This window comes from Tubulanus polymorphus, chromosome 3 (assembly GCF_964204645.1).
Source record: "Tubulanus polymorphus chromosome 3, tnTubPoly1.2, whole genome shotgun sequence".
Lineage (NCBI taxonomy): Eukaryota > Metazoa > Nemertea > Palaeonemertea > Tubulaniformes > Tubulanidae > Tubulanus > Tubulanus polymorphus.
In genome coordinates this window covers 5,606,248-5,615,267 of record NC_134027.1, presented here as the reverse complement: position 1 = coordinate 5,615,267, position 9,020 = coordinate 5,606,248, and the positions used below count along the sequence as shown (strand labels likewise).

Sequence of the window (9,020 nt, the reverse complement as noted above, 5' to 3'; positions counted from 1 at the left end):
TAATAGATTTTTCTTTACAAATAATATATTGATAAATTTATTAAGATTGAGGCCATACTTTACAATATATACTGTGTGCTGCCTCACACATAACAGTAATGAATTTCATAAGATAGTGTCTAGGGCTCTATCGAGGTCTGGTGTTATATGGGGAAAACTATGGACTACGGGTCTTTATGAAACAGTGATTTGGTCTCAACACTTTGATAAATCCAGAATAAACCAAAGCTTTAATTGATTTAATTCATTCCTGAAACACTGCGTCTTGTTTTGGGCGACGCATGATATTTTTTAATTGTTGTTTGACTGACATAGCATACAGCCAGGAAAAATGGCTTAGATATTCACAATTAAGATGAATTCAATATTTGATGTTAGATCAAAAACTTTTTATATCATAAATATTTATTGAAATATAGCTGAAATATATAATATATTTGAGCACATCTATAAGTGAATCAGTCTTATTGACTGATCAGTTCTGTATCGTCAACTGCCGTGCTTGCGACGACTAGCCATGCTTTTCATTATTGGCATAATTTACTCAAACCTAACTGATTCAATTAATATCTAAAAGCCATACTGTGTGTCAAGTGACGCATATTAGATATAGTTTAACTAAAAATTAGAATCTAAGATGAATTACTCATTAATGTATTACTTAGATCGATTAAGGTTAATTCAATTGTTATGTGAAATTATTTCTAATTCCATGGACATTTAAAATGTAGCTGATACATGTGTATCTGAGCACATTTATTTATCTGTATCTAAGTGAACCTATGGTGTCTTCATACAGCTGTATTAGTTTTGATACATATTGCCAAAATCATTTAACGCAGATTTACTTCCGATTGAATCTGTGCACAAATACATTCCTGGATTTGGAAGGGGGAATATTTCAATTTCACTGTGTATGTCAGATTGAAAGCCTTATTCTGACAGGATATCCTAAACTTAGGTCTTATTCCTCTTGCTAATAGCTCTCTTTTACTAACCCCTCTCCTTCAAACTATTTTCTAGCATCATGACTCGCACCGCACCAGGGAGGTCCGATCATAACAAGGTCTTTTGGTCCTTATACACAGTGTACTATATAAGGGAAATAAAGATTATTTAGCCATTCGGCTAAGGGAATTTCTAATTTACCACTAAAAATATGCTTTTTTATCTTTAATTTCTGATGAATTCAAATAGTGACGAATTCACCACATCTGAAATTCTACTCATGTAGATTTTCAGGCTCCATATAAATATTGTTCAACTGACATAGCTTGTGTGATTACTAATTAATGGTTCGCTTAGATACCTAGAATTTAATTGAAATTAATTCAATGTAATGAATATAAGTGAAACTTATTCAAAATTGCACAGTGGATGAGACGACTGTATCGCGCAATGTCATCTGCGTCTAACTGGGCCATATCTGTGTGTGGGATCTGTTGAATCAGTTAGGTTTTAGGGGATTCTGGGTTAGTTAAGCCCCATGTAAAATATTGTCCGAGACAATTTCAATTATAGCTAGGACATTATCAATTAACTTATTGATTAGGTATCTAATTCAGCATCTTGATATAAGGTGAAAGTGCTCAAATCTAAACCATAGGGGTTGATAAGACAACTGTATAATTTAATATTGATTGATATATAAAGAATACTGGGTATGTTTTAACTCTGTCTCTTGCGTGTGGGATTTATTGAATCTTTAAGGCTTTGCAGAATTCTGGATTTGTCGAGTTGTGGGAATGATTCGAGGTTTCTTAAATCTGTAGAACCATGTTACTTATAGGATCAGTGTGCTCAATGCTGGAAGCGCACTCACTCTTCAGTTAGTTATATTATCATAATTACAAAATCATTGTATACATTAGGAGCAATATTTAGAATTAATGAAATGGATTAGAATACCATTCACTGGGTACAGATGTCGCCATCAGTGGGTAGAAAACATCTCTTAAGTTTATTAACTGACGATGAAGTAAATTTGATAATGCGAACATGGTTTAGCTGACAATCGAAATATATATAGGCCAATATTACTAGCAGGTTTGCACTGTATGATGGGCCTGCGTTTCAATAAAAGACAATCAAGAATTTCAAGAAGATAGAAGAGAAAACAGTTCAAAAACGATTTGATAAGATTGATTATGCATTACTAAATTTGTTGTAACTCTGGTATTCCTAGAGATGACTATAGATGCTTGAGTTGAATTGTTGTTAAACTATAATAATCAACCATTGCTTAGATATTTAGTATATAGATGAATTACTATACGAGTTGAATTTCATAAATATCATTTAAGACTATTATTAAAATCTACGTATCGATCCACATTGCGGATCTTATATATGAATTGACATGATAATTATGATCAGTGATATTCGAAAGGATTTTCTGCTCAAAAGGTTCTGCTCTTTTCTTCAGCTTGCCGTTTCAGACTGATTGGAAGATAGTTTGAATGAACCGGAATCGAATTTCCCAATTATGTACTTCGATTTCAGGCATACTCGAGAAAAACTACAATAAACTTTAAAAAATTAGACAAATTTAAACGGTGAAAATGACAAAAAAATTAAAGTTAGACAAAATTCTCCCACCTTGTAAACTTTCGGACTAGTTACATGAAAAAAGACCAAATATTGTAAAATATAGTTATTTCCAAAATCTCGATGTATTAAATTAGGCAGGAAAAAAATAGATAAAATTATTCAACCTTGTAAACTTTCGCACTAGTTACATGAAAAAAATACCAAATATTGTAAAATATAGTTATTTCCAAAATCTCGATGTAAAAAATTAGGCAGAAAAAAAATAGATAAAATTATTCAACCTTGTAAACTTTCGGACTAGTTACATGAAAAAAAGACCAAATATTGTAAAATATAGCTAGTTCCAAAATCTCGATGTATAAATTAGGCAGAAAAAAGTAGATAAAATTATTCAACCTTGTAAACTTTCGGACTAGTTACATAAAAAAAGACCAAATATTGTAAAATATAGTTATTTCCAAAATCTCGATGTATTAAATTAGGCAGAAAAAAGATAGATAAAATTATTGAACCTTGTAAACTTTCGGACTAGTTACATGAAAAAAGACCAAATATTGTAAAATATAGTTATTTCCAAAATCTCGATGTATTAAATTAGGCAGAAAAAAGTTAACCCCAATCAGTCACTTAATATGTGCTTCGACTATTTAAACGGTGAATACGACCAAAAAAATTGAAGTTAGACAAAATTATTAAACATTGTAAACTTTCGGACTAGTTACATTAAAAAAAGACCAAATATTGCAAAATTATCTTCAACAATATAGTTATTTCCAAAATCAGAATTAGGCAGAATAAAAGATTGTTTGAATGAACCGGAACCGAATTACCAATTATGTTCTTGGACTTGAAAAAAAAAGATCTGTAAAAACGACCGCCGATCACGCAACTATATCTGTACTTCGATTTCCAATTTTGAAATAAACCGCCGTATCGCTCCCGGCAGGTGTGGTAGGTTTGTAAGGGACACCAACTCGAAAGGTCAAACGAGAGCTTGAGGTCAACAACTCATCAAAAATCTGCTAATTAGAGAAAACAGTGCACAGAAACCAACCGACTTAGGAGATCCTCGTCGATGATGAAATCAGCAATCATAAAAGGTAACTTGATATACATGGAGTTATTACAATGATTTCTAAATGTCGTGATTACAGGATATATTTACTTACTCATTGCAGCTAAGTTTCAACTATAAGAAAGAGACCAGCTTAAAATCAACTACTCATCTGAAATCTACGGATTTGAACAACCCACAGAAGAATCAAACTCATTAGATGGAAATTACCGGTATATAGAAATTTCAGGCCTCATATGAATATCATTTGATAAGTGATTATCATCGAAATCTATTTACCTGTCCACATGGCTGATCTTAGAACTTTTATCTTTACTAGTCTTACACCTTGGAGTAATAAATTTTTTCTACTACTGCAATTATTTATTGGGGTTTAAATCGGCAATTGATGTCAATGAACCTAATTCTGATTTTGGAAATAACTATATTAACTAAGTGAAAAACGCGGTGGCTTGTAATTTGAAATGACATGTAAGTTATGATAAATCTGTCTAAAATGTTTTGCTTTCTTCACTTTGTTTCAGTCAAACTACATCCCGGAAATAATGGCCTGAAGAAGACAAAAGGTAGACAAATACCCATTGACCCATTTGCTGATGAAAACTGCAGAAGCCCAGATGAGAAGTTTCGGAGCCAGCGACGGATTAATCACTCAACGATGGAATCTTCTACAATCGGTGGTTGATTTCTATAAAACATTTTATCAGGAGCAGCAGAGATGATAGTGTATCTTATAAACACTGATTCGCGCAGCAAAGACAATGGATTATCTTATAAAATCTGATTCAGGATAAACACCGAAGCAGCAAAGACAATGGTTTAACTCATGCACACTGAGATCTAGCAGCGGCAAAGACCTCTGTAGTAAAGTATTGATTTTTTTACTAATATCACCCTTTTTCAGACCAGTCTGATCGGTAACATAGTTTTAAAAATTTACCTGATTGCGTGGAATGAAGTATGAAAATAGTTGTTGAGTCGAATATTGAAAATAGTTAGATAATTAGGTTCCTTTGGCCTGAGAAAGGAACTCTACGTTTGAATATTTCAATATAGAGAAAACTATTTTATAATGAGTTTGTAAAATGATGTGTCATGTGTTTTGCAATGTGACAGAAATATCCTTCTTAGAGTCTAATAAAAGCTAAGCTCCATTAATTCACGATATTGGTCTTCGATCTTAGGTTGATACATAAGTCGAGTTAGTTAGTCACTAGGAGTAAATGGTCGCGTCGAGCGCCTAGTTTTGAGTCGTAGGTCTGTTGAGTTAACGCCTAAACTGAGATATAGTTTCAACGTGATATTGTGCTTACCATAGTTAAACAGAGTCAACACAGTGGCTTTGCCCTGTAGATATCACATGGTTAGGAAACATAGAACATAACGTTCTATGTACAAATAATAAGTATTTGCAGAATTGTAGATGTACTGATTTGATGGCATTGATATTTTCGAAGGCCCGTGTAAACAATTTGAGAAATGAATCATATATGTCGATTTTCACATGGAGTTTTAACTTTGAGCCTCCATCAATCTGTTCGATGATACGTATTTGAAAGCAAAAGCTTTATCTAAAAGGAGACCATTATTTACATTTGAGAGGAAAAGCTAAAGTTATAGCTAGGACTAATTTTGAACGTTTTAACATTGTTTATAGCTGTTTGAACTTCTTTTATTGTAATGGGTAAATCCATATCACGAGATGGCTCTCGTGAATAATCACTTAGCTTCAAATCGGGTGTATAATGATTATTAAGAAGCGGCAGTGAATTTAGTGCTTTTTTGACGCCTTATAAAACGTTACCATTATGAAACCTAAACAATGATAACCATTCAGCGTCATTTTACAAACGACAACCGTAAATCGATGTGCAAAACGTCACAGGTTTATGTGTACACATACAAGCTATTTGGCAAAATATTATTGATAAAGATGTAGAATGGCTCCCTGGGATTATATAATGACCTCTATTTGAACGTCGAAATGTTATATCGCATTGAATATCATGAGAAGACGTATTGTAATAGTAAAGGATGTATGATTATATCAGGAGCGGCAGCGATAAATAGAAATGATAAGTAAATCGGATTATTCGGTTAAATGGCGGATGTATACACGATTTGGAAGTCTGATATAAAAGTCAGACCCTGACATGGGGCTGCTAGTGGAATGACGAAGCTATCTACGATCTGAGTTGGGCCGGCGTGAATTTCATCGGCGGCTACTAGCGGTCTTTATAAAAACGTGTAAAATAATTTCAATATTCAAATGTTTTTGAAAATATGTTCGATATTAGACGTATGCAGGTTTCATGAGATTAGCAATTTATTATAGCATAGCTGTCATATACGGCTCCGCGTCCACTGATGGCATGTGTATAAGGTGACAATTAAATTCAATACTTTATTGATCCTTATTACATTGAAATTCCGGGATAAAATTCCAAAAATCAATACATTTACAAATTTTAAAATAAGAAAATACAAGACACACGGGTAATTCATACAGAATAACATGAATAAGTTAATTATATGACATTGTCTACTTCAACCCAGACTCAAGTCTAGGATATCAAGTGATATCAAGGCTACACGATATGCCCAAAGTCATGATGAAGCAGACATCAGAAGAGCTCTTTCTTCAACCATGGAGGCAATGAAGTTGCAGACCAGCTTAGAGGCAAAAGTGAATCGAAGTCACAAGTTGACAATTTTTTTTTAAAATTAGACCAGTCGAAGACTGTATCATCTACCCAATCGCCAAATCTCATAATTCCCGAAATTTCTTAAAACTTCGATTTCAAATTTGCAATTCCACATTAGCTTATACCAGAAATTCTACATTTTTTCGCAGGCGTCGAATAATTTATTAAAGTTAATTTACTTGTTTAAAATGGGCCTAGAACTTTACTGTGAAAAAATGCCTGCAGTTGTAAATAGAGGAGTATAAATAATACATGATACAAAATACAAGTACATGAATAAATAAGAAAAACCAATAAATAAAAAATTATAAATAATAGATAGTAAATAATACAAAATACAAGTTCATAAATAAATGAATAATATTTAAAAAAAATAGATATAATAATAAGCAACAATACAAACAAACAACAAATTAATACTCTATTTACATGAAAAGGCATTTTTTCAAATATTTATCAATAGGGTTTTCTCATTTATCGAACAACCTTCCATAGCGAAAACCCGAGATTTTTTCTGTTGTTGTTTTTAGCATTCTATCAACTCAGTTATTGTAATAAACAAAACAAATAACTATAAACCTTAACTAAATCGAATACACTTAAAAATATAGCTGCAAAGCAGCGATAACGGGTTTTCTGGATGCATGTGATCGAAAGGAAAAATTAATTACCGGGTATTCGATGGAAAAAATAAAATGAGATGATTTGGATATTATCGGAGCAATCCTCTTTTTGGTTGAATGGTCTAACCCAGTATAGTCCCCGTGATTTGGAAATTCTCGGAGCCCTCCTTTATTTACTTACTAAATGACGTCACAAACTGTTATTTCGCCGGTGCTTGTTGTCTAACAATTCAATTCAATTCTTTATTTACAGTAACCTAATAAGTAATTTTAAGTTTCAAATACGATGGAAAGTACATTCAGACAATCTGTTGGTTCAGAGAGACCGTTATTACAGTATCAATTTATACATTTCGTTTCGAAGCTGTCAGCTGCCGAATCTGAATGAAGATGAATTTTATTTGACGAAATCGGCGGAAAATATATAATAATAATAATAATAATAATCCACAGAATTTCAAGAGGGTTTTCAACGAAAGTCAGAAAACCCTAATAATAATCAACAGAATTTCAAGAGGGTTTTCGACGAAAGTCAGAAAACCCTAAAAATAACTGATATGATAGAATGCTTTGAATAACTGTGATGAAAGATCGACCCGTCCTTAGAACTAGCTGCGCTCAATCACTGCTGTGACTGTTTATTGTTATACTGGGGTAGACTTACGGGGCAGACTTACTATCTAAAATCATGTACATACATTTTACTTTTTAGAAAGAATTTAAAACAGCTATAAACTTAAGTTATTGATGTTATTGATTAGTTACCGATTGTATAATTATGTTGATGTTTTCGAAACTGGAAGAAAAAACGTCTGAATAGTTATAGTTACGCTTTATGTTAGAGACTGTTATTGTAATACAGTTCACGTGTCTGTAAATTAGGAACTTACATGATGATTCCTCGATTAAGATATTATTGTTGTGTGAATAAAACAATGTACATTTTCATCATTCATGTTGAAATTTTTCAGTTGTTAAGTTTTATAGCAACAATTTCACTTTGGTGCTTTTCAGTCGTTCATAAGATACTGATTTAATTAAGGCCCTGTCGAAAATAGAGGATAACTTGTGGATGCAATGCTAATTGGGCAATCGTCCTAGCTTTGTTTTGATTATCGTTTTAACCGCGTCTCTGTGTGGGGCCTGTAATGTCTGGACAAGAAGAATTTCCTTTATAATAGTTTGCAGGGTTTGATCTAAGGAATAAATGCCATTCGACCGCAGGGCAAGCATAATATGTAATATCGCTTGCCCCCTCAACGTGCCCTACATGAGCAGTCCGATTGTGACACAATCATCCCTTGCATCGAGTGGGATAAAAGCTTTGAGATATATAATTACACAAGCCCGGTGGATGAGCGATAATGATAACCTACATGCCCTAATGAAAATATACTTGTCCCGGGCAATTGAACTAGTGCTTAGATCGGACCCTGCTTTATTTCAAATGTAACATTTGTGAAATGCTAGTTGATAGTGATGTTTGAAGAAATCTCTTAAAGACAAGGAAAATTTGGCAATGTTTTTAGTTTTCTTGTAATAAGTAAGATTAATTAGTTAACCTTACGCTCTCCAGAGTGTGAGTGAATTTGTAGGTGTAATGTATTCATGTTTTTATTCTGAACTGTTTTTTAAATAACTCATTAAAAAACGACATACATGTTCGTCATTCATGTTAAAACTTTTCAATTGTTCAGTTACATGTATTGCAACTTTTTCACTGTGGTGCTTTTCAGTTTTTCTAGTTTGACACCGTAACGTGGTATATCGTTCTCATATTCGAGAAGCATGAATTGGTCAGAGGTGGTCAGTGATGGTCAATTTATGAATTCTCAATATTTATGGCGAATCCTTTCTAGTTTGAAACCATAACGCGGTATATCGTTTTCAAATTCAAGTAGTTTGAATTGGTCAGTGGTGGTCAGTGGTGGTCAGTTTATGAATTTGCAATGATTCTTCAGTAGTTTGAAAACAAACATGACTTGAAAAATTTCCGAAATTCGAAGTCAAGTGGTCAGACTCGGGATATTTCAATTGGTCAGTTTCTGACCATCATGGTTTCACCAT

The 9,020-nt window shown here is 32.9% G+C and overlaps 1 long non-coding RNA gene across 1 annotated transcript; it reads left to right on the top strand.

Moving 5' to 3' along the window:
* Positions 1 to 3,492: 3,492 nt before the first annotated feature.
* LOC141902865 (uncharacterized) lies at positions 3,493 to 4,186 on the top strand. The gene is made up of 3 exons (XR_012618962.1): positions 3,493 to 3,650; positions 3,729 to 3,837; positions 4,150 to 4,186. It is a non-coding gene; the product is annotated as an uncharacterized LOC141902865 (long non-coding RNA).
* Positions 4,187 to 9,020: the final 4,834 nt, after the last annotated feature.